This window comes from Aythya ferina, assembly GCF_964211825.1.
Source record: "Aythya ferina genome assembly, chromosome: 8".
NCBI classification, from domain to species: Eukaryota; Metazoa; Chordata; class Aves; order Anseriformes; family Anatidae; genus Aythya; species Aythya ferina.
Genome location: NC_140304.1, coordinates 6254413 through 6281024, shown reverse-complemented (window position 1 = coordinate 6281024; position 26612 = coordinate 6254413). Strand labels below are relative to the sequence as shown.

Sequence of the window (26612 nt, the reverse complement as noted above, 5' to 3'; positions counted from 1 at the left end):
ACAGATTTCAGTGAATCAGTCCTTGATTGAAGCAGAAAGAGAACCTGGATGCCTTCATGCTCTGATGCCTGAATGCAATTCAGTTGCCTATGTGCTGTGATATGCCTGATATGTGTTGTGAAATGCCTATGTGCTGTGATAGAGTAACGCTATGGTAAGTTGAAGTTTCATTTTCTGTACAGAATGAATTTTAATTTTCTGTAGCTTTGTAGCCTGTAGTATCAACCCATCTGGCACAGTTCCTGGCAATGTGTGCCCTGCTGACCCATAGCCTGGTTGTGCACTGTGAGTGCCTTTGGTTTGAGCAGAAAGGGAGAAGTTGAGACTGTTTTGTTTATTGTGTCTTCTAGTGCTTTTCATATCCTTATTTTTGGAGAAGAATGTCCTGCATGTTATCTCCCCAATTGAAACAATGCACAGCTACTCTGGGCTTTTAATCCAGGTTCTTCTTGCAAATCATACCATCTGCTAACGGGTCCCTGGTAGCCATTTGCAAGACCTAAGTCTCGTGAGGTTAGCTGAACCCATAGAGGCCCTTTCTTTGCAGTTTACTAGGTTGTATGCTAGCTTTTCATAAGAAACTGATAATGGGTGAAGTAAAATATTGTAGAATGCTGCAATATTTTTATCACTTGTGAATTATTTTCCTCAGAAGTGGTGGTCGTGTTGTGTAGGTTATTTCTAGCTGGAATGACATAAAGCTGTACCATGGTGAAGTGATTTACAAGCAGTTACATTCATGTGTGTAATATACTTCTAGCCTCTGTCATATATGCTGCGTGTCATGAAATACTACTGCAGAGTGTTTAATACGCCAGTGCATAGCGGGAGATGATATCATTAATTTCACTTGTAAAGTACATAAATCATGGCTTTGAAACTGCAGTTGTACAAGTGCATATGCTACTTTATGTGCTACTTTTAAAGGGTGTCAGGTGAGCTACTGCCTGCACTGCTCAGGTTTGTTACTTCCACAGAGATGAAGTACTCAAATTTCTCAGCTTTAGTCTTCAAGATGAAAATAGTACAAACTCATTCTAGCCAAATACAATGTCAGGCTAATACAACACTAAAATCAAAATGCAGTTATGGAAGTTCATGTATGGTAGGGGTGTGTTCTTTTCTTTTCAAAAGATTTGTTTGTTGTCACTATTACAGCCCTCCATCACTGCATTTGGAAGGCTTTCTGCTGTAGTCACTTTCTCCATCTTCTCTGTCTTGACATGCATGTTGCAGATGCATGCACTGCTTACCTTTGAAAATAGCAAACGTGCAGCTCAATATTTGGTTTCGTCTAGTCACAATGTGTATTCTATAGTTGGCATGTATAGAGATACTCAGGAAGACCTTTGTGGGAAAAGAAAGGGCAATAATTTCACACTTGCCAGCAAGCAAGATTTTGGCCATTCTGTAATGTGTGTTCCTGCTACGTTGCTTTACGTTTCTGCACTGACTACCCAGTGCATAAACTTCACATAAAAAATTCTGTAACTAGAACCTTTCTTTAAGTGTTTAAGAATAAACTCTGTTCCCACTTGCATAAACTTATAATCCTTACTTCTTTTTAATTTCATTTTAACATAATTGAAATAACAGCTTCAAAAATATCAAAACCGAGTTTCTCTGGAGGAGATGTTCCTTTCTTGAACAAATAAATGAGCAAAAATCCCATAATTGTCTAATATGACATGATCCTGACTCAGACCTGTGACTTCCTTTGATTGGCATATAATGACGTTTACAGTGTGTTAAAACCTACAGTGCTGCTTTTCAGAATTATTTGCATTTAGAAAATACTTGGATTTGTTTATAAGTATAGTTGAGCTGTTGCAGGACCTTTCAGCTATATAATTTTGTTTTGCATCCTTATATGTGGTAGTCATGATGGCATTTGTGAAATACCACTCACTCCCCCACAGTGAGATACTGTGCAACCAGCAGAGGTTAGTGCCATGGCTTGATTTGCAAATCAAATGCAAATTCTCAGGATGGGAAGGAGTGGCATAGTCAGTCATATTATATGTGACATAGTCAGTCATATTGATGATCTCTTTCAGTAGAGTCCTGTGTACAATCTGTGTGCATGTGCATACCAAGTATGTTTGCAACTTCTGTATTGATTAAGAGGATGTTAATACTCAGTTTCTTGGGCATGGGCATCTTACATACAACTGATTATGCTTTTTTTTTTTTTTTTTTTTTTTTTTTAATGGCTAATGTGTTTAAAAATATTCAGTTTTTTAAAAACTTCAGGAAAAATGGCATTAGAAGTCTTGAAAGGTAGAACTGGTCGTGCAGTATTTCAGATCTGAACATATCTATGATTTATCTTCTCATGTTTATTCTTAGTTTACGGTCAGTTCGTCCTGCTTCTCTAATGTAAGAATGCACCGACGCTTGATGCTCGTGGTACCTGATGTTGAAAATGATTTCCTTTGGCCTTATCTTGTTTAACCCTACATGTCAAAGTGACAGTATGTGAGTTAGCTACTGAGTAGGGTACACCTCACTGGTTTGATTTTTATACTATCCTTACTCTTCTGTGAAATCTGATTAGTCTGTTGTGAGGAAAAAAATCTTTGATGAGAGTGTAAAACTATTGCATGAAAGATGGTTATATTATTCATTATAAATCAAATATGGTTCCTTGTTGATATAAATTACCTGTGTTTTTTTTTTTTTTTTTTTTTTTTTTTTCTAGTGCAGATTCTTTTGAAAGGTTAATTTCTCTGACTGAATCAACTGGATGTATTGTAGGCCATTGTTTCTGAGGTGACCTTATTTTTCCTGGCTTCTTTTTTCCTCAAATTAGTTTTTGACAAGATGTTATCACTGCTCTTGTTTAAGTTTGAGTTTTTAACTATCTTGTTTTGATTTTTTTTTTCTTCCAGATAAAACTCTTGTTTATCGTGACCTTTCCTGTTTCATCCAGTGTGCTTGCTTTCCAATTTCCACTCTTTTCATGTGGAAGTATCTGTTTTCCACTGCTGTTGCTTCAATCCAGTGTCACTGATTACAGAAGTTCTTCCGTCTGCCAATATTCATCATAGCTATTATATCCTTCTGGCTGAGTGTGACTGCCACCTCTTAATTTTTTTCTAGTGCTGATGACTTTGTCATTGTAATGATGCTGCTTGAGTTACTGTTGTTACCTTTTACTCAAACTTCAAACACTATTTGAAATCTGTCTCCTTTTTTTGAACTCAGGAAATGAATATCTTTTGGGGAAGTAGTATCTTCTTACAGGAGAGGCAATCAAAATTAATCTTTAACCTGAAATCAGTGCAGTAAAGACTTTTCAGGTTTAGATTTTTGAAGTTTGATTTTATTAAGTTAATGTTACTACATTATGCTAAAAATCTACACTATTGTAGAAAGAGTCAATCTAGGACTGCCTCATGTCTAATCTGTATAGAATATAAAAGTATAAAACTTGGCTCATAATGCTTTACTAATTTTACATTGTTACAGCAGATAATCACTAAACAAGATTGTTGTAACTGAGGGAATGATCATTCTCTTTCTTTATTGTATTTTCACTAGTATTGATATAGAGTATGAGATTTATAATAGATATTCTGCTACTAGATATTCTGTGCTGGGATTTCTCAATGGAATCGTTGGCCAGTTGATTTCTTTATTTTAAAATGTGAAGTGTAACTGATGTGCAGGAAATAATGTATTGTGTCTTAAAAGGGAGGAAGAGAAGGGAATATTGTTGACTTGCTCTTGTGATGTCACTTTCTGAACTGTTTTACAGGTAAGGGATACTATTAGAAAGATGGTCATAAAATATTTCTAAAAGGAAGAGCTAGAATTGCTTAGCTTTTGAAACAGTCTTTATTAACAGAAAATGGAAAAGCAAATAAAACTTTTCTATGTTGGAAACAGTAATACCTTTTTTTCCTCACAACTTCCCTTCAGCAATGCCCCATGTGTCCCATACATAACACAGATTTATTTATTTATTTATTTATTTATTGGTCACCTTTTCATAATTTATTTTACAGTGGACAATCCGCATATCAGATTGTCATCCATAAGAAAAAGCGAGGTGACATCATAGTCAGAAATTGGGTGCGTTTCAATTGAAAGTATCATTGCCACCGAGACAGTATGAGTTTTCGAAGTCTATCCAAACTTTTTTGTATTATTAATTTCTTCTTATTCCTTAGTGTAAGATTTGTACAGACCAAGAGGAAGATACCTACTCATCTCCCGGTTGAAAACATGTGCCCTGCACTTCAAGCATAATGTGCAAAATGTGCAAGCAGGTGATTGGCACAATACATTCCTTGCAAAATTTCTTTTTTTTTTTTTTTTTTTAAGCTGAGGACTACTTTGGAAATTGAAGAAATACTTTTCACTGTCAATTTTTATTGTTTTTTAAAATGCATAATTGCATAAATGCAAATAAGGTGGTTATTCTCCTCTCAGGGCTCAGGGTATATTGAATAAGAATTAGTGATAAATAACACAAAATGTTTGGAACCAGGCCAAATATATATATATAAAATAAATACATATATTTGGCCTGGTTCCAAACATTTTATTTTTATATACATACATACATACATATACATACGCGTGCACACACACACACACACACATATAATTTATCTTAAGCCTTCTACTTTGTGAGTTTGACTGTTGTCTTCTGTGTGGAGTAAATCATTGTCATTAGAGGGTCTGTTCTATACTATTGCAGAAAGATGTTAATGGATAGAGCTCTTTCCCTCCACCCCAGAGCAACTACTGTAGCCTTTCAAATCTGTAGCCAAAAAAGAGAAATACCATATTGTATGCTGCAAGATCTTGCTATATTTATGAAAGTGTATTCTTGTAACTTTAAAGTTATCTTTCAATGTCCATGGAATACTATTTTATATTTTCTCATTCCTTTTAAATTCTACGGTACATCTTCAAAGACTCCTGTTAAAAGAGATGACGTTTATATTATTTGTGGTTAGGCAATGCCTAGTATTCAGTGAACGCAATGACATAACTAACTTAATGCCACTGTAGAGATAATCCTCACAGGCTATGTTATTAGAGACATATTGTGTCTGTAGTAGTGCTTTTAGAAAGAACACTTTAGTCATATACAGTGAATAAACGACATACCCACTAACTTTAATGACCTGTTTATCTTAACCGTTGAAATGGCAATAAATAATGAGACCATCACTGGCAGAATTCTGAGTAATTTGGTAATATTTTCTTGCAGTCATGTGCGTGATGCTTTGTTGATTAGTTTCTTACACTGGCAGTATATTCATGCAAGTATATAGACAACAATCTTAGTGTCCAGGTTTAGAAATACACCTGCATCAGTTGTTTGCTCATTCTGGTTATCAATTATGCTCCTAGTTTATGTCCACCAAACTTGATTTGCAGTACAAAACAAGTATATGTTGATATTTAAGCCCCTCATCCTCCAAATGTGCTGTATTATCAGTGGTTTTTTTTATTGTAGGGGATTCTTTATTCTAGGTTAAAGATCATATTACTCTGTCTCAGTCAATTGCGAGATAGTCATTTTTTGACAGCAAAAACGATTACCCACACTGAAGGTCAATAGTACAAAAGCATTATAGATCATGTTGCCCTGTCTTAATCAATTGAACTATATTAGACAATTCAAGGTTGTAATACTGCTTTACCCAATCATGGGTAGGACGTAAAGAAAGTGGAATTTGGGAATTATGCTACATAACTGTGATGCAAAAAGATTATTCTGCATTTTACTCAGGTGTATCAGGAACGTATAAGCAGTTTGCTGCTGCATCATTTTGTAGACAGTAATTACACAAAGGTATTTGTCAGTGCCTGATAGTCCTGTCAATACATCAGTGTATCACCACTCACTACAGTGAAATTCCTATTAATTTGCACTGACATGAATAAAAGGGAATTTGATCCAGATTTTTTGGTTAGTTAACCAGTCAGTTACTTAAATGCAATTAGCTGCCCAGCTGAATTCATTGCTGCTTGTGCAACAATAAGCATTGCTATTATTTTGTTCCTGCAAATCTTTAATGCCTAGTTGCTTGTTGCTGCTGTTGGGTGTTAATCTACAGTGGGTCCCAGTTAACTTCACACCTGCCAAGGCAAAAAAAAAAAATTAAAAAAATACTGCTTGCAAAAACAACTTCACAAAGTTTATGAAGAAGCAGACAATCACTTCATATAAACTGATTTAAGTCTACTAATTTTAGTGGAGCTACACCAATTTATTTGAGCTGAGAACATGATTCATTGTTTTATTTGTGTGAAATTAGTATACAATCAGAATCAATGCTGCAATACCATGTCTCAGAAAATGTGAGCCATTCCCTAAAAACTTGCACATAATATTCTTTGAAATACTGTAAGAATATTGATTGCTTTTATTCTGCTCCTTAAGAACTGCATTTCAAAAGGCTCTCTAAACTTTTTAATCACAGTATATGCACAAACCTCATAGTGCTGATGCTACCTGACTTTTGTGTATAAAAGTTACATGCTTTAAAGCATGTGAAAATGGGTAGAGAGGTTACGATAACTTTCTTCAGAATCCTTTGTTTCACCAGGTTTAATACAGTCTCTGTTACACTGTTTATCTCTCACAGATAGGTAATCCGCATATGTCTGCAGCAAGCTAAGCTTTTTTTCTGCTGGCATTTTGTTATAGCTTTTTTATATTCTCTGCAAAGTCAGACTTGGATTCCAATTCCAGTAATTATTGGAGTCAAGAAAGTCATAAGCTGTCTGTCAGTTTTACATGCGTGTTTGCTGAGGCTTGCTCTCAAAATGAAAAACAAATTCTTTTCCAGATATCCTACTTGATAGTCATTTGCAGAAAAGTAAAAATAGATGCCTTGTTTAGAAACGAAATAGCTTCAGCATCTGGCCTGGCTTTACAGGACAACATACGTGTGAAGAATCCTTAGGAAACAGAATAACTCAAGTAGATGCAAATTTTTTGAACAGGTAAACTTTAAAAATAAATAAATCAACCACAACCATCTATCTCATTATAACCACATTTATATACTTATTTTTTATTATTAGAATCATTGTTATTCTAACCTTAAACAATGGTTTGTGCTCTCACCTCTTATCTGGTTTGTTGTTGCCCAACGCTTAATTGCATTGCTTTGATGTCAAGTGTTGTATCCCCATTTATCCATTAAATCAATCCCATGGTGCGTTCCTTTGTTAATAGCTGTAGTAGATTTGTTGCTAATAGATGAGGTATTATCTATATTATTTTCATAATTCCTCTGAAACAGAAACGTTTAAGGAAAGTAAAACCGATGCCAGCTTTGGCCTTCAGTGGGTGAGCTGAGGTGTTTGAAGCATGTAAAGTGATGTGATGGGCCAAGCTGCCAGTTACTCTGATCTTTGCTATATACTATGTGGCTGGGTTTCAGCATCCATCTGAAGAATCAGACATCTCTTCTCACCCTCCTCCCCACCTACTTTTTATGGAAGTGGTGGGGAATGTTTGTTGACATAATGAGTTTCATACAGAGGGCATGCATCTTAAAACATCTTGAATTATATGAAAAATGTGTTAAAGGGGAATCATTACTCAGAAATTAGCAGCATTCTAAGATTTAAGTAGCGTAATTGTGAGGAAACTGAAATTTTTTGGTTTGAGATTACTTCAATATGGACTGGAGGTGGAGTGGTAAATGTGAACTCAATTATATTTTAGGGTGGATGGAGAAAGGGGGAATCATGTTCTCTTGAAACTAAGTAACTTACATTATAAACAGATATTAGTTCTTTAGTTGTGATTTTTTTCTCCTTCCTCCTATGGGTTCATTGTGTGAAGACCCTCAATCTACCTAAAAAATCTTACTAAAGATTAGACCTATACTCCTTGCAATCTTGCACATAACTTCTGGATAATGTTCAGTCATGGTTCCTTGATGTTGCTGTGTGGGTTGTACTTGTTTCTCAGTACTGTAAAAGATTCAAATGCACTTCTTGGCCACCAGTGAAACTGGTAGCCCAAATAGCAATGAGTGGTTTTGGTTACTTGGATTATTCATATCTTCCATTTATTGTCTAGATGTAAACATGAAAGCTTTTGAGCCTAACACATTTGCAGTAAAAGGACATTTTTTTTTTATTTATTTTTTTTAGGTATTAAAGTGTAATCATGCAGGCAAATGCAAAGTATGCTGGCGTGTACATAAGGAACCCATTTACTGAGTCATTGTCATTTTAACAGTAGGGAGCTTGACTCCCTGAGGTGTCTCTAAAGCATTTCAGGCTCACTGAGTCAGGACTAAATAATACCCAGCTGGGTAAGAACAAACACCTGTCAGATAATCCAGCTAATAGCTGGTTTAGTTATCAGTGCTCTTCTCTACCTGCCTCCTCTTCCCCCTGCTTTTCTGAATGTATGATGCATTTCCCACAACATCATATTTAAAAGCTTCAATAATCCTGTAGTGGCAGCTGATGGAGACTTTTTTATGTCAATTCTTTTTTTGCCTTGGCTTCAGGAAGGTGGTGAAAGTTTGCATGATGAAATCATGGTTAGAATGGCTCTTTTCATGTACATATGTATTTCAGACAGTATTTCTACTGTTTGGGGAAGTGTAATTCCAACAGTCGGCTTTAGTGTAATTGCCTCAGGAATATATGTCATCTTTTTCTTAGTGAGAATACAGCTGCACAAACTGAATTCTTTTGTGTGTCCATTTCATAAATACGGTTTCTCTATTTGAGTGGGCTTTTTGTCATACCTTTAGGGTCAGTGATATAAGGGCTGACAACAGTGAAACCTGCAGAGCGTTTGTAAAGCAGACTTACAAATTTTCATACAGAACTTCACAATAGATATTTCTTTTCTGGCTCAACAACAACAAAACCACTTGCCAAAGGCCTGCTTCCATATATCTGCTTATTGTAAAGGAAGATGGGCCGTATCTCAAGACTGTTAACAGCAATTACTGTTCCTTATTGTTAACATTGATAGAGAGTTTTAAAATTATCATGTAGCTATGTTACTGCAAAAATTCTTTTATTACATGATTATATACTCCAAATCAGATTTCTTCTTCCTGAAAGGTAATTGTGCCTTAAAAAAAAATCAAGTTAAGGAGTAGAATATAAACTTGTAGATTTGTCTACAAAGGTCTAGAATGAACATGCTTCCATATGTAATTCACTTTTCTTACAAGTATGCCACATAAATTTAGTGAGTTTTTTTTTCTTTTCAATTTTGTAATTATCCCATTCTGTTTTTTGGTTTTCTTGGAAAATTTAAATTAATAACAGGCTATACTGCTATGGAAGGTAACATCGATACTAAATTCCACATAACACATCTTGTAATACAGAATAAACCTAACTAAATGTTCAAATGACTGATGTTACAACTTAGCATGGCTCTATTTTTTAAAAAGGTCATGAGACTGGGTGCCTTATAAACAATGTTACTTTTGAAATCTTTAGATGGCTTCCTGACTTTCTTCCTCTTCCGTCAAGGGAGGCCAAACGCTAAATATGTATATGTATATATATATGTATGTATGTATGATATATAACTAAATATGCCATGGCATAGCATAGAGTGGAGACTCCTAAGGCAGCAATGCTGGATCACAAGCTAGTTTTAGGTAAGTTTCATGTAACTTTGCCTTACTTGTGCCTTATTTCTTTAAAATTTTTAAAGCCTATACCATTCAATTGATCTTTAATTCAGTAGCTGGTAGGTAAGCCTGACATACCAGTCTGTGTAATGGTTTCCTTCTTCTGTAATTATAATTATACTTTCTAAACTCCTGTGAACTGACCAGCCCTGAAGGTAAATTAAGACCACTGTGACTAAATTAACTTGTTATTTTGTTTAAATTGGCTCTTAACTATGTTTCTAGGTTTGCAGGTAGCCTTAATTCTGGTGCTTGCCAAGTTTTGAATTACAGTTTGCAATCTCCCTGCTGCTCTAGAGTAGTTCTGTGTAAAATGCACACTTATCTTCTCATTGTATTTTACATGCTACTGTGTCTGGGTGCAACAGGGTGCTGTCAGCTTTGTAAGTTTGATCTTCAGTGTTGCTATTAACACATGTAATGCTCAGCTGATTGCTCAATTAGGTGAATATTTTTAACCTGTTAAATTCAACCAGAGGGTTTGCAGCTACAAGCTATCCAGTGTAACTCTACTTGTGAAAAAAAGGATTAAGTGTTTTCAGTCTTTCTTATTAAAATTTTGTTATTTAAGCTGAAAATCTGTGTGTCAAGATTCAGTCTGAACCAAATCAACATATGCTTAGGCTATTTCTCTGTTCCGTAATGCTAAAATGCTGCATGCAGTTCTTAAATTTGGTGTTTGATTTGCAGTAAAGTGGCTTTGAGCACACCATAGGCAAAAGCATGCAGCATTTGAAGGGAAGGAGTACCTCACTGTCATTCTTCAGAAATACTCTCTGGGAAATGAGAAAGTGGCATTAATGGGTTCCAAGAGACATGATCAAACCATGCTGTTCTGCTGGCAGAAAGGAGATGGCAGTAGGAAAGATCAGACAGTGGGTGTAAGTTAAAAGGTATTACATGACATTTGACAGAGTGGAAGACATATGTTGTAGGCTCATGGTAGCAAAGAAGAGAAGAAAAAAACAGTCAAGAATCCATTGTGTGTGTATATATAATATAGTATGCTAGCAACCTATGATGGTCCCATTGAAATGCTTCATGCCCTTTCTATGTAAATTCTGGGTTGTCTGTTTTGTGTGGGTGTTTTTTTTTTTTTTTTTGCCTTTTTTTTTTCTTTTTTTTTTTTTTCTCTTTGTCAGTGTCTACTAGTTTGTTGTCAGAAGTATGGCTGTTCCCTCTTTGGCATCTTCAGTCCTCCAGACCCAACAGAGGTTTTGCTTCCTGGCCTTTTCATAAGTGGTTTCTAGGCTAATCTTGGTCTTGGCCAATGCTTCTTGACCAATGCATCATTTCCTCAGAGGTATTTAGGTATCTAACCTGCAGTTGGCTTCTGTTCTGTATTTTCTCCCTCAAATACATGTCAATAAGAGGTTTTTTGTTTGCTTGTTTGTTTTTTTCCTTACTGGGATCTCTATTTTTAAATCTTCCACAGAGGCTTATTCTATAATGGTAATAATGCAGAAAAAAATAAGCACAACTCTGGCAAACTGAAATTCGGTAGGTAATCTCCTGGAAAAATGGCTTATTAGCACTTTTGGAATAAAATGCTGCCTTACTGTGACAGAGCAGTAAACCTAAAATTGTAAGCTGAAAACAACTGAGTTGATAGGACCTGGGAATTTATTTCATAACTCATGGTGACAAAGTAAACCGAAGTGGGTTTTCTGGGAGCCAATATGTCATGAAGAGCTACATGCCATTATTAATAAAAGGGCCTAAAAAAGCAGCCTGCAGGAAATGATTCTGATAGAGCAACTGACTTTCATTTCCAAGATCATGGGGAGTCTAACTGGGCAGTTTGGGAAAAATCAGTCCAGTAGTGATGCCTTGTGTCTGTAGCTAATCTGCAGACACTGCAATGCTCTGGAGTTCGAATATTTTACTCTGTTGGTGGTAAAAAGATGGCTCTTGTAGGTCTTGTAGTCTGGAATGCCTTGGTTAGCTGTCATAGGACCTTGTACTTTGCTCTGTGTCTGTTCCAAGTCACATTATCATGGTATCAGTATACTGGATCTACAAGCTTTAGTGTCACTGAGTTTTTAGTGGAGTGTCTTTGACCATCCCACAGACAAGGTGAATTTTTTGTGAGCAGCTAACTTGAAATAAGTTACTTTCATTCACTACACACTGACTCAGGTATCACAACTTCTTATGCAAACATACTTTTATGACTGCTGTTAAGCCAATAAAAGTGTTCACGTTGCACAGAACAGTTTATGTTCAGCACCTTGAACTCTGAGAGGTACAAACTGAAGATATGTCCACTTCTGGAAAGCTACTAATATGTTCAAGACACTGTGCAAAAACCCTGAGACATGAAGTTAGTCTGAGTCAAGGCTATGGGCTCAGGTATTCACCACACTTGGTGAGATGCATTTTTCAAATGTTTTTTGGATATATCCTCAGCAAGACAAAATAATTGACTTGTAATCTGTTGTCTTCAGGATTTAAAGATAAACGGTAAATCTTAAGATACAGGAAAAGTGAGTTGGAAGATGCAACCTCTGTCTAACTTGGTATTTGACTGGTTAGCAGCACTCTACCTAAACTTAACTACCAAATAAGATTTGTGTGTTGGTTATAGGCCTCAGCTGGTTTTCAGTTGTGACCATGGTTTTCAAATAGTTGTGTTTAGGCAGTGTGACATTTGCTATTGTGCTCAAGAAAGAGACAAAGAAAAAGATTGTGAACAGTTGCTCAACTCCCCACAGTTACCTAATACATCTGCAGGAAAACAAAACAAAAAAACAGGGAGGCTCTGAAGGTTTTTGTGTATCATGGAATTGTTTGCTTCACAAATGCTACACCAGAAGGTGGCTTGTAGTAATATGGCAATTGTGTTAAACTTTGCCTAGACAATGGTCATAAGAAATACAAGCATTTCTCTGCACGTGTAATTGTTCAGTATGTAAGTACTGGCATTTACAATAGTGGTGCTGCCCTATTGGTTACAGGGTTATATCATATCTTCATGTCCTCTGAGTTTTGCCACGTCATTTCTCATTGTTCTTTTGCTTCATTTTCTAGATAAGTTGGATTTCTTGTTCTGCCTCAGAGGGTTGTGGCACCTCATAATTAGTGGAAAAATTAAAATACAGAAAGTAAATCAGTGAACCCTTTCTTATTAGAAACTAGTTAAGCCCAATTTTTTCAATGAGATAAATCAGTAGTGCCCATTCTGCAGTGGAGTAGAAACCCATCCAGATGGCTCTCATTTCACCTTCCATTACTACTAACTGCGGGGTAACTATGAAATCTTCAACTTCTCCTTGTGCTTCTTGTAATCTTACATCAAAGTCTATTTCCAGCTGTGCTAAGTAATGTTTTGTTTTATCCAGATATGAATAAGACTTATGCATTGCCCTTATTCTCTATTCTTTCTTGACCTACTTCAATTTTAGTCAGCAGCAGAATTATTGCCTACATGCTGATAGCTCTATTGTCATTTTGTCAGTGGCTTTTTATTATTTTTTTTTTTTTTAGTAAAAAGACTCCAATCTCTTGTATTAAATTTCATTTTGAAGCCTTGGAGTATTTCCATAGGCTCTTTGGGGAGATCCTTGTAAAATGTTTATCTTGCAGGCTGCCTTATTTCAAAACCAAAACTCAGGTCTGAGGTTCGGGGTCTGCTTCTGTGTGGGTATGCATGCAGCTGCACACACAGTCTCCACAGCACTATTGTAGTGGTTATGTGAGCACAGAGACCAGGATGTTTTAGTTTTCAATACTGTGCAAGTCTTTCAGATTCACAAAAGATATGTAAGTGCTCAGATACCACTGGTGATCTGAAAATGTGCAATGTGCCTTTGGAAAAGCTAGTTTAGTTGCTAGCAGGTGCCCTGGATACACAAGGAGAGTCCTGTTTAAAAGAAACTACAACTACAATTTGGTAACTTGTTCCACTATTATAGACCATAAACCTTTGTAAACACACACTTTTTGTTGCAGTGTCCCTTTCAAGAGCTGAAAATAAGCAACTCTATTTTCTGGGTTTGATTTCCTGCAGATCTTTGTAATTTTGGGGCTTTTCCTTGCAAAACATTGAAAATTCGACTTATTATACCAGAGGATTTTCATCATGTGCAGTAGAGACTGATTGTTTTTCTGATTTTTTCATCTTTGCAATTAAAGGTGTGTGGCATTGCTGTCAGTGGTTTCTAGACAGAAGCCAAGGATTAAAAGTTCAGCAAAACTGACTCCTAGCTCTGTAGATGAGACTGAGGACAGGCTGCTACAGCTAAATATTTGGGGTTTGGGTGCAAAGGGGAGCTTTTTTCCCTGTTGCTAGTAGAGGCCCATACAAACACAGCCATGTGGTAGTGCCAGGCCCTGGGAGCTGGCTGGGCTGCTGTGGGCCTGCACTACCTGGTCCTGGTTTCCCTGTGTCCAGCGGCCTCATGCCTGTGGGCTCCCCGGCTGTAGCTTCAGCTCGGTGACTGCCAGGGCTGGGAATGGGCTGGTGGCACCGTTTTATCAGGGCATGAGGGCTGGCTGAGGCTGGGGGAGGGCTTGTGGGCACCCACTGTGCTGTGGGAAGGGCCCAGAAGGATCCAGTGGGAGGGAAGTAGGAAGCAGAGCTTGGTAAGAAACCGTTGAAACATCCCCTGTGAGGCCCAGTGTGAGCAGGAAGAGGTGTTCCCTGCTGGTTCTGCCTTAGCTGATGGGGAATGGTAGAATCATTAAGGAAAAGACCTCCAATATCATCCAACTACCCTGATACCACCAGTATCACCCACTAAACCATGTGCCTAAGCACCAAGTCCAATCTTTCTTTGAACACTCCAAGGGACAGTGACTCCATCACCTCCCTAGGTAACCTGTTCCAGTGCCAGACTACTCTTTTTGAGAAGAAATTTCTCTTAATTTCCAGTCTAAGCCTCCCCTTGTGCAACTTGAGGCCATTGCCTCTAGCTGCATTGCTAGTTAGCTGTGAGAAGAGGCTGATCCCCAGCTCCACACAACTTCTTTTCAGAAAGTTGTAGAGAGCAATATGGTCTCCCCTGGGCTTCCCCTTCTTCAGGCTAAACAATGAGCAGCTACAGAGCTCAGTGGCATGCTGAGGATGAAGGGACTTGGGTGTCTGCATAACACTTTCACCTGTATAAGCAATGAGGCTTTTCTTATTAATTAAATAATACAGAATCACAGAATCATAGAATCACAGAATTTTCTAGGTTGGAAGAGACCTCAAGGTCATCGAGTCCAACCTCCAACCTAACGCTAACAGCCCTCCACTAAACCATATCCCTAAGCTCTACAACAGACTAACAATAATCTTTTAACTCCCTTTGGATTGTTCTTTCTTCTCTTTAAGCTGTTGTTTTACTTCAAAAACTCACTTTCATTTGCAGAATGCCAAAGAAATAAACATACTTAAGCTAAGTTTAGCAGAGCTCCTTGTTCAGGTAAGGCCAGGCTGTTCACAGCATTAACTCTTTGCACATATGTAGTCTTTTGGCACCACAACCAACAGTTTAACTGCATTATATTTCAGGTGGTTAATCACCCAATTATTTTCTAGTATATAATAGAGGTGATTTTTACTTAATGTAGTTTAACTTTATTAGTTCTCATTTAAGACATATTTGAAAGATTTGTTAGTGGAGCAACAGTTTTATATTGTCTCTTTGGGCTGTATTGTGAAATCTGTTTACACAATGCTGTACTTTTCATCATTCATTAAAACACTTTTTATAATTACATACATTTTAAAATAAGTTTTATTTCATGTATAAATGAGAGCATAGATTTAACGGATGAAAGTTAACATTTCTGTTGAACTAAATCTATCTTAAACCCAAACCCCAAATGAGTTCTGGAAGGATTTAAAGATTTGGATTATCAGAATACAAAAGGATGAAAGACATGGTGACAAATACGAAGGATAATAATAAAGAACTGCCATTTTAGCTTTTTAATCCAAGTCTGTTTTTAAGTACCTTATACATACTGGTGTGAAACAGATACGGCTAGTGTATAATAATAGGCGTATTTAAAGAAAGACACTCATACTATTCTTCTGCTATCTATTGAAACATTTAAAGGTGTCTGCATTTTTAAGTCTTGGCATAGGAATTTTTAGAGAGCTATTGAGACAAAAATTACAAAATAAGCTATGGTCTTAAAAAGTGGTCTTGCAGTGTATATACAGATCCTTTAAAGCAAGGTCAGATTCCTTTTCAGAAGAGGAAGTTTGCTGTAACTTTGAGCCAGAAGTCTCAATGGACAGGCAGACATCATGGCATCCCTGCTGTCCTTCACACACTTGTGTGTGCAGAACAGCTCTACAGAGCACGCAGCACAGTAATGGGTGGCTTTGGCAAGCATTCATTGACCAGCATACTGAGTGTTCTGGTCCAGTGATCTGCTTATGTGCAGTATATCCCTTACATTCCAGAACGTTGGTCTGCCATTTTTGCGCGAAGCACATTCTAAGTGAGTCCTATGCTTCTGAGAAGTATAGAACTGCAGAAATATTTGTGAAGCTGCACAAAAAGTCTGACATACCAGAGTTGTTCCATGTTCACAGATATGTGTAGCCCGCATATGTGCTTCTGTATATCACACTGGATAGAAGCAGAATGGAAGCATCAATATTACTGAAGTAATGCTGTTTTTCATCTATTCCATGAAAGATGTTCAACACCAGGTCAGAAGCAGAGCAGGAAGTTATTTGTTATTGCACTTACTGCTTACTGTCCAAATACAGTAGAACACTCTCAAAACATTCATTAAAGCAACTGAGAACTTGCTTTGATGGTAACTAGCACTTACGATCTCACAAGTAAAGTGCAAGTAAGGGAGTGAACTTTGTTAGCAAGAATTACCTACAGACTGAAAGAACATCCAAAATCTGTTTTTATGAATAGTCATTGTGTAACAACTCTCTCTGGTTCCTTCTTCATATCTGGCCTCTCAAATCACAGTGCAGAGTAGGTCCTGGCTACTATTTTACATTATAGATCTGTCTTTGTACTTTCCTGTCAATCCAAACATCACTTGCGGTATCTGTTATCATGCACAAGTCCATCTTGTGATTTTTTTTTTTTTTATATATTTTTTATTTTTTTACTTGAAAATCACTGCTTCAGAAGTGATATACAACCTTGTTTGTGAACAAACTCCTGTGTTGTTTTTACTTTGTCTCAAAGGTTGTGAATCCTTTAACTGTATTTTAGGAGATAACAGCAGCACAATCCATGTCATGTACTCCTACTCCCTACATTATCTCAGTGTATTCAATCTGTAGCTCTGCATTGAAAAAGTACTGTAGGAAAGCTGATACCAGTGCTGTGTGAGCATTGTGTAGTAATTGCATAACACTGTTGAAATTCCACTGTGAGGTCTGTGAATGGGGATGACGGACATCTATATTGGTGGCCAAATGTGAGTAACAGAGGTAAAAACATGGTCCAAAGTGGGCCTTGCTGCAGTAAAAACTCTTGCTGTTCACTTCATATATAAGTAAATTATACAAATCAGTTTGCGAAGCCAAGAACATCCATGATGGGCTTCTTATCTGGAGCAGAAAACAAATGTGTGTGTTTTGATTAACTGTATGCACATCAGTATAAGTTTCTTTGATTAGAAAAGCTTTTGGGAGGCTATGTTTGTCTTCCCAAGTGAGTGACAGACCTCCTGGTGTTTATGTTACTGTTTATATTTTCTTTCAGTTTTCAGTTTGGACAGTGCATGTCAGTCTTCCTTTATCAGATTGCTAGCTTTCTCTAACTAATGAGGAGAATAAAAACATTTGCTACTAGCATCTAAGAAAAAAATGTGAATGAAGTTTAGTATGTCTTAAATGACCTAGTAGGAGCTACAGGAAGTTCAAAAATAAGTGCAAAGTCCTGCACCCGGAACAACCCCAGGCCCCAGTACGTGCTGGGAGCTGCCCAGTTGGACCGCACCTGGCCCTGCAGGAAAGAACCTGGGTGGTACACCAAGCTGAACATGGGTCAGCAATGTGCTCTTGCCACTAATGGTATCCTGGGCTACATTAGGTAAAGTGTTGCCAGCAGGTTAAGAGAGGTGATCCTTTCCCTCTGCTTAGCCCTCAGCCCTTGTGAGGCCACACCTGTGAGTGCTTCTGGGCTCCCCAGGGCAAGAGAGAGGTGGAGCTACTGAAGAGAGTCCAGTAAAGGGCTGTGGAAATGATAAAGGGACTAGAAAATCTTTCTTACATGGAAAATCTGAGGGCTAGTACTCCAGCTTTGAGAAGAGGAGGCAGGGAGGGGGGAGGAGAAAGGGTGTATTAAACATGTCTCTAAATACCTGAAGGGGAGGGGATGCAAAGAAGAAGGAGCCAGGCTCTTTTCAGTAGTGCCCTGTGAGAGGACAAGAGGCAATGGGCACAAACTGAGATGTGAGGCATTCTGTCTGAACATCAGGAAGCACTTTCACTGTGAAGGGGACTAAGCAATGGAACAAGTTTCCTGGAGATATTGTGGAGTGTCCCTCCTTGGAGATAGTGGAAAGTCATCCAATGGTTCTGGGCAACCTCCTCTAGGCAGCCCAGCTTAAGCAGGGGGTTGGACCAGTTGACCTCTAGAGGTCACTTCCAACATCAGCTCTTCTGTGATTCTGTGATATTAAGGCTGTTGAACAACGTGAGATGGGCAGGTTTCCACTTGTATTTACCCTCTGGAAATAAATGACTGTTTTGCTAAATATTCTAATTGAATGCTAGTTTATATTAAAATGGAATGTTGATGGTAAAATTCTGTAAGGATTATTAATGCTCAGCATGTGTATCTTGTTCAGTTTTTGACTACATAACATTAATTTGAAAATGAAAAACATTTGTGCTGCAAGTAAATGACTTTTTTTGGATATTTTAGATTTTGTCTGAACCTCTGGATGATAGCAATGATCCCAAGTCCCCCAGGGGAAGTTATGCAAGACTTATTAGGTGTGAGCAGCAATGAACATTCTTAACACATACAACTTAGCTGGAAACACTGAAAAAACTTGTGGGGTACTCCTGCCTTCAGCTGACAAAACTGATTGCTGCTCTGTTGGATATACACCTAAGTCAGATTTAATTTTACTAAATGAAAGTATAATACCTTTGTTGCAGCACTGGGGGTTCTGCACAGAATACAAGATGCTGACAAAATATTTGGACACAGTCTGTGGTTCAAGCTGTTGTGATTAAACTGCTATTCAAATTTCAACTGGTGAAAGTAGCAAATGGTAACTGTTAGAGTATATATATGCTGCAGCAGCACCTTCCTCTGTAGACCCTGCATATTGCATTTTCAGTCATTTCACCTTGAATTCCAGGGTGGGCTGTCTGACAGTTTAACTTGCAGCTCAAAATAATTTTGAGGAGCCTTGTACAGTAAATAAATTAAAGAAGAGATTTAGGAGCCAAGGTCTAAAATGAGCTTGAAACCAGGAGGAAATCCCTATGTTACTTTTCATCCCAGTTATCCTCTGTTTGCCAAGAGCTACAGCCAAGCCTTTCTTAATTTAGGTATATTTCTTAGATAGATAAAAAGATCCCCATGGAAAAATAAAGAGGTAGTTTCAAGGCTCATCAGCTTTCCAGTTAGTCCGAAGAGGTTTGAAATGGTTTGCTAAAAACTTTGCATAGGATAGAGCATAGCCTCTTAGCTTCAGCAGGTTTCAGATTATCTGCAAAGTAAGTTTTGGGCTAGCTGCAAATAACTTTAGTTCTACTAAGAATACAAAGCAACCCTCTAAGTCCCTCTTAGTTGCTATTTTTTTGTTCACTGTACTCACCCTTAGGATGCAATCAGTCAAGGAAAGATCTTAGAACCCTGAGCAAAATTATATGACTTGGTTATTTATTTTTCTAGAAGGATTTCTCTGTTAGCTTTGAGAAATTTGGAGGGAAACAGTGCTTTATTAGAGCTTCATGTTATGCCCAATTCCGTATATGTGTTCAAGCTGAAGTTTTTGTACCTGCATGTAAACACCAAGTGCAAACAGCCTCTAAACATTTAACTACAAAGTGAGTTTCCACGGGAGGAAAAGGGAAGTTGCATCTTCATTCAATGAATGGGATTTTTGTCTTTGTCAGTTGATGATAGGACTAAAGGGGACATTTGCCATTTCCTTTGCCCTGTGTTGCTGTGGCTGGCAGGGCCCCAGGAGCTGCCTGGCCTTTTGCTGGCCTCAGCTGCTTTGGGCTTGCTTTGCTGTGCCCATGGACTCCTTGGCCTTGGAGCTGGGAAAGGGTGGCCAGTCCTGGGGGGTTGTGTGTGGCAGCCACCGCCTGTGATCCCCGGATCTGGTGGGAAAGAAGCAGAGCACGGGAAAAAAAAGGTGTAATAGGAAACCTTCCTGTGGTCCCGCCGGAGCAGGAAGGAATGTCCCCCCCAAAACAGCGCCAGAGGATGGAGTGGTAGTTAGGACATTTTTGCATAGGACTTTTTTGCGTTAGTAATGAGACTTGAATATTGGCCACGAGGTTAGATTATTGTAATGAAACTGCAATTTGCACCACTGCACTGCTGAAACACCGTTGGCCTAAGAGTGAATTGGCTTTGCTAAAGTGATGTGTGTCACCTGCTGCATGGCTCTGCCTGTAACGGTACGCAAGAGGTACGGGACAGCAGACTTGGAGAAATTCTTGACTTGTGCTTGGTGAAACTCGCTATTTGTCACCAATTATTGCAGGCCACTCTGCTCCATCTTCAAGTGTATTTTTAAAATGAACAAGTTACTTTTTGTTTATGGTTTCTTTCCATTTTGATGGGAAAGTGAGAGCTGATATCCTATTTATTTTGCTTTATAATAAATAAATACCGTGAGAAATATATATATCTGTGTATAACTAGAAGTAGTCATTAACAGCAGTTGATTTCTTTTGAGTCAATAATAAGTATTTTTAAATGTTGTTAGAAATCTTCAGGTCTTTTTTTTTTTTTTTTTTTTTTTTTTTTAATTTGTAATGGATTACAGCTCTTTCTTCCTCTGTAGGAATATGTAACGGCACAAGAAAGGAATGTACTGCTTAGCCCTGTTTCAAGCTTTTAACAATTCAAGACACGCTTTAAGCTTTCAGTGGGAACTTAATCCCCCTTTTCCCAGTAATGCAATCAAAGAAAAGTTAATAGGTGTATAAGAAATATAAAGAGAACGTTTAGGTCCTGATTCAGTTTCATACTGAAATGTATGCTGGTTTGTAAGACCACAGAGCAACATTCACTTGGTGATACTGTGATAATGTTGTATTACACTTACAGGAGCTGATGTTTACCTAAACATTTGGCACTTGAAAAAAAGTTTTAAACTATGTATTCAAGCACTGCATGGGCATTGACTGGACTACTCATAACCTATTGCATGCATTAATAGGTTGCTAAGAACAAACTTTACGTTTAAAGCTCATGTTATGAAAAAGAATGGAAATTCTGCCACTCCTTATTACCATTAGTTCTTCTCAACTGAGTAGCACCTTACAGTCATAGCTTCCAGTATTGTTTGCAAATGACAGCAAAAGAACAGGAGCAATCTCTTACACTACTTTAACCTTTACAGCGCATTTGTTTGGAGTAGGCAGCCATTCCATTTCTCTATTGCTCGCAGAATATTAAGGTTACAGAGGAAATAAAAGGAATGTCCAACAACTAAAATTTGAAAACTTTGAAAAGGTCAAAGTATGGTGCTTTAGGACTGTCTATATGTCTTCACTTCAGCAGATGACAACTGACCAAATACTAATAAAATATAAGGTATATATATTTTTAAATATCAATACCAGAAGCGTTTCAACAATCAATTAAAATGACACTTTCTGTTTAGTTTTCATTTGTTGATACACAAAAGTTATTAAATCTAATAAAGGCATTTGGATTTCTCTACTGCTGTAGGCTTTATTGCTACTTCATTCCCTTTGACGTGTATGTTCTTATTTGGAAAGTATGGTATTGTAGAAAAGACTTTTGGGGATTACTCTTTACAATGAGTGGAGTTTCATTTAGTAGAAAACAGTAGAATTTCACTTTGTGTTTACAAAGCGTTGATTTTCAGAGTGACAAATGATCAGCAAGTCCCTTGCCTGTTCATATCTGGAACTTCAGTTAGGCATGTTGACCTGCTTGAAATAATCACTTGGCGTACACATTCAAATGAGAAGTGTTAGCAGTTGCAGGGAGAGTGGGGGGACTCCTCAGAATCAAAGAATGAAAGGTGAAACCTCCCTGATGATACAATTCTGCAGCAAAGTAGGCTCAATTAAATGTAAGACATCTAAAAACCTCCAAGTCTGTGGATCCCACTGGTAAATCCATTTCATTGCATAGCTGTTTTGACTTATAACCTAACTCTCCTTTCATAGTTTTGGAATATTTTTGTGTTCCATGTTGGGTAGTCTGCAAGAACAACTTTCTTCTTCTTTTGTCAAAGCATTTGACAAAAAAAAAAAAAAAAAAAAAAAAAAAAAAAAGCATTTTGTCTTTTATCAAACATTTGTCCTTTTTTTTTATTGCCATGATCTTCTCTTGTCCAGGTGAGGCCTGTCCTGAAGTTGTACTTGCTTGTTTTCTAATGATTGAAGTGTGATCTCACCGAAGTTTAGCATCTGAAACTTTGAAGTCTAGTCTGTGTACCAGCTTTTTTGTCTTTTTAACAGAAAGAAATACATGTCTTCAGGAGGCAGTTTGCTATGTTTCTTTGGTGTTGCCATCTCTTCATTGGCTACAGAGGTAGGCTAAATCAGAAGTGACTTAGTTGTTAGACCTTTCAGGGCAGCAATGCCCATGTGAGAGGAATTTCTATGATATGGCTGGGTGTGCATGGAGGTGGCGTATCAGAAAGGGAAGAAAGGTGCTGTTACGGACACCTTAAAGCTAATGGGTGTGAGATGCATTTGTAGGCCCTTATTTTCTACTCCGTTATATTATTTTAAACCTGGTAGCCTGAAACAATCATCAATTAGTGAATGTTACTCCTTTAGACGTTCCTGCTCTGAATGACCTGGGAAGCATAATATGTTGTAATTAGTTCTATGCCACTTAATCAGTTTGCAACATGGCATATCTTGGGAAGAGGTTTATTGCCCTCCCCATTTACCAGAGTGGTCCTCTGGCAATGTGAATTCTCTGATGCATGAAGAATTAATGCATTCTTCCCAGTGAACTGTATCCAACCCTGCTAAACTGCTAACTTTATTTTGGATGTGTGAGCTTTTACCGTCTTTGGTGTCTGTTCACTTCAGGTTGGGATGAAATGAGAACAAAACCCAAATGAGAGAGGTCATTACATGCAGATGGTCTTCTATTTTAATATGAACATCTGAGACAATAACCCAGCTCTTCCCGAGGAAAATGGAATTGTCAGAGAAGAGAGAAGAGGTTACCTTGGCAACAAGGTCACCTGGCAGGGCCTGTGGTGCGAGGAGAGTGACTGGGGCAGCGCGTGATGGGAGAGCCTCAAAGATGATGAAAGAGCAGGAGGTCAATCCCTCACGCTTCTCAGTGACTTCCATCAGCTCAAGGTGAGTTAGTCCAGGAGTTTCAGAAACCTGGCTTTCTGAATACAAATGGTCTGCATGAATTGCCAAGGGCATGAAGGACCAGAGGAAAGGAAACTACATTCAGGAAATTGTTTTTATCAAAAGCATTATTATTTTAGAGATTATAAATTCTTTGTGCAGCTCATCTATGGCTACTTGCTCACAGCTGTTTTTTCCAAAGAATTGAATTGTATGCTTCTGGAGAAGGACCATGCACTTCAGATGCAGAGAAGGGAGACTTAGGATGCAGGCTAGAGTGCTGGGAACAGATGGACTGACAGTAGATTCTGAGCTGGAGACATTGCTGCTAGATAGGGAGCCATCAGGAATGCATCTAACGACTCTGAGATGAGTTAGAATGCAGGTCCTTGATAGTGATCTCGTGACTAGCCATTGATTTCATCAATTATCAATTTCCCACAGAAGCCTATGAAGCTTCTGAAACCTGAATGCTCTTGTGGTTGGTCTGCTACTCATTGTGCTAGATGGATCTCAAGGCAAAGAAATGAAAAAGCTGCTGAGCACAACTGGCAGAGTTTATTCTGATTCCTTACAAATAGAAGGATAGAGAAGATAGAATGGATATAGAAGATTTACAGAGCATAGTGAAGCATTTAAAGGTATAAGAGAACATGAAAGCAATCTATGTAAGGAACAAGGAGAAAACCACTAAAGGAGATATCATAGACTAAATGTATGGTTTGGAAACAGCAGCTTGTATTCTTCTACCTCTTCCCATTTTTTTCTGCATAGCAAGAAAAATTAAATATGGAAATTAAAAGGTAAGCTATTTAAAACAGATAAAGTAAATACAGCACTGTAATTAGCAGGTGGATCTTAATCACTCCCTATGTTTATCTCTCGTCTGTTTTCATGTTCTTCACCAAGCTATTAGATTTGACTATTACTATTTGTTGGGGCTTGTAAGAAATTCACTGCACTCTGCCATCCTGAAGGCATTTTTCTGTTCATTCAGGATTGTCAGTGAGTTGTTGCATTCCATCTCCTCGTAATTAGTATGCCTGCTAACCATGTCTGTAGTCTAAACTAAATTGCTCAGTTGGAAGCAAATGAGACAATGTAGTGATGTTATTCTGTATTCAGTGCTCAAGTCTGGGTCTGTTTTTCAGTCAAAGAATTGCCAGCTTTTTCCATTTCCAAAGCAACGTTCTGCAAATGTGTAAATGACACCACCTCCTCTCTCACATTGTGCAAGACTGTGTCTAACTGCAATGGAGAGAGGATCGAACTTGTGACTTTGTTAGCGAGGAAATGGTGTTCTCGATACTTTTCTCAGTCCTCCTCGCCCCTTACCTCAGGCAAAACTAACCTCCTCCTCAATCCTTTTGTTAAATGGGGATACGGCAGAAAACAGCACTGATAATGGGAAAAGCAGACAGTTTAGGAACTGCTAAATTATTCTAGACTGCTCTTAATTAAGGTCTACTTAGCTTTTGTGCTGGAATTAGTGATGTAGCTAAAAATGTCCTTCCAAGATTACTTATTCTTCAGTGCCATGAATATTTTTCTTTTACAGGGGTGTTGGTTATCTCTGCGGAAATGACCTCAGATGTATTTGGAACTATTTTCACCCACTTTTACAGTTGCAACATTTTAAAGCAACATTGCCAAAGGAATTGCTAGATCACCAAATTGAAGTTTGTTGACTTTCATCACTGAGGATTGTTTTACCTACTCAAGTCCAAGGATGTGTCAATTATCTTATGTTTCCTTCAGATTCATTTCCTGAAAAAATGTAGTTGAGGATTCAATGGTAGTTGCTATCTGTGGAAATACTTCAAGTACTTCAAGTTACTGTACATGTACCACTGGGACCATTGATAAGCTAGAAATCATTGGGAAATCCTGTGAAATACACAAAGAAAAAGTGAAAATTTTAAGGTCTAGAAGTGAAATTATTACTAGCAAGCAGTAGGGATTTATGTCAAAATACTTAGGTTTTTTTTTATAAGCTTTTCCCTCACCTTTGCATCCTGTTTATTTGTACGTGCTAGTCCAATGGGAGAGATCAAGTTATAAGCATATTTAATAGAATGATGACACAATATTCCAATTTAGGCCATTCAGTTTAATAAGTTGGCTAACGGAGCTCTCTGTTAAAAAGAATGAGGAACAATAAGCGCTGGGCATAATCCTAGCACTCAGGCATGCCTTACATCCTGCCATTTACCATTCTGAGAATTCAAGAAATATTAATAATCAAAGAAGCAGCAAATACTGTCTATGTACTTGTAACTTGATTTCATGTAAGTAGCATTCTCTGCATCAGTTTGTGTGAAGATGAAAAATGCATGCAAGGAATTCATTCTGAAAAAGACAAGTTGTGATTGCAGTTGCAGTAGATGATGAACTACAATTAAAGAAATGACTGGCTCTCAAATGTGGGTGTAGAAGCAGGCTGCTCTTTCTCCAAATGAGCTGCCACCGTTATCCTGGTTATAAAGATGGCAATCTTTTAAATGGTATTTAACAAAAGTACTATAGCAAGATAATAAGATAACAATTTATTGCTAAAAATACTAATTGATATTTTGAAAAGCTATAACTTCCTTGCTTAAGCACTCTTGTCAAATGCTAATTAAATACATAGACATTCTCTTGTAAATTTAATAACATAGAACATTTATTGCTTCTCCAGTTTTCAGTAATTGCTTGGCTGTATTCTTCAATATACTATTCATCCAGAGTATATAACTTTCTAATAATCAATTGCATGTTCCTGTGCAGTCAGACTAAACAAAGCATTGCATCTGAGGTTTTGTGTATATGCCTAGAACATACTACTCAGTAAGACACGCCAACTGCAGTCATCAGTAGCATGCTCAGTTATATGCCACCTACTGCAGGGCTGCCTGGTAATAAGTCTGAAATTGCAGTAAGAAGTTTTTCATTTGGGCAAGGAAATGTAATGTGATTTCAAAGTAAAAGTATTTATTTAACAAGGCCCAGTGAATTTCACCTATAACTTGCTTTTCTTGGAAGCTTTTTCCTTAGGAATTCTCTAGGAGTGCTAATAAGAATGACTCATGATCTTGACATCCACATTACTGCCCTAGATTTGGCAGTAACTCAGGCTGGAGGCATTCACACCACACTTATGAATTCAGTATATTTTACAGACAGGTAGTTCATAGTTTGTTCTTCATTTGTCTAGACCATCTGAGTCTACTCTGAAGTGCTAGAGCACTTCTTTTTGAAGTAACTCTGGTGCAGATGGCTGCTTAACACTTACTTTGGGCTTGGACAATAGGTGGCATGTTTGTTAGTAGGATCAGAGGTCGTTGGCTGCCAGTGGCAGGCCTGATGCTTTTTAGGTGGCTAGGATCTATGAGAGCTTTGCTGTACTTTGTGTGTGTCTGCATATATGCATAGAAACTGAAAGAGGTTTAAGATAGCAGTATCACACAGACAGAAGCAAATATGAGTTATTATTAAGATAGTATTAACAA

General features: G+C 37.7%; 1 long non-coding RNA gene across 1 annotated transcript; it reads left to right on the top strand.

Annotated features, from left to right (window-relative positions):
• Positions 1-26605, top strand: LOC311441014. Its single transcript, XR_014695741.1, has 3 exons — positions 1-154; positions 22846-23124; positions 24680-26605. It is a non-coding gene; the product is annotated as an uncharacterized lncRNA (long non-coding RNA).
• Positions 26606-26612: the final 7 nt, after the last annotated feature.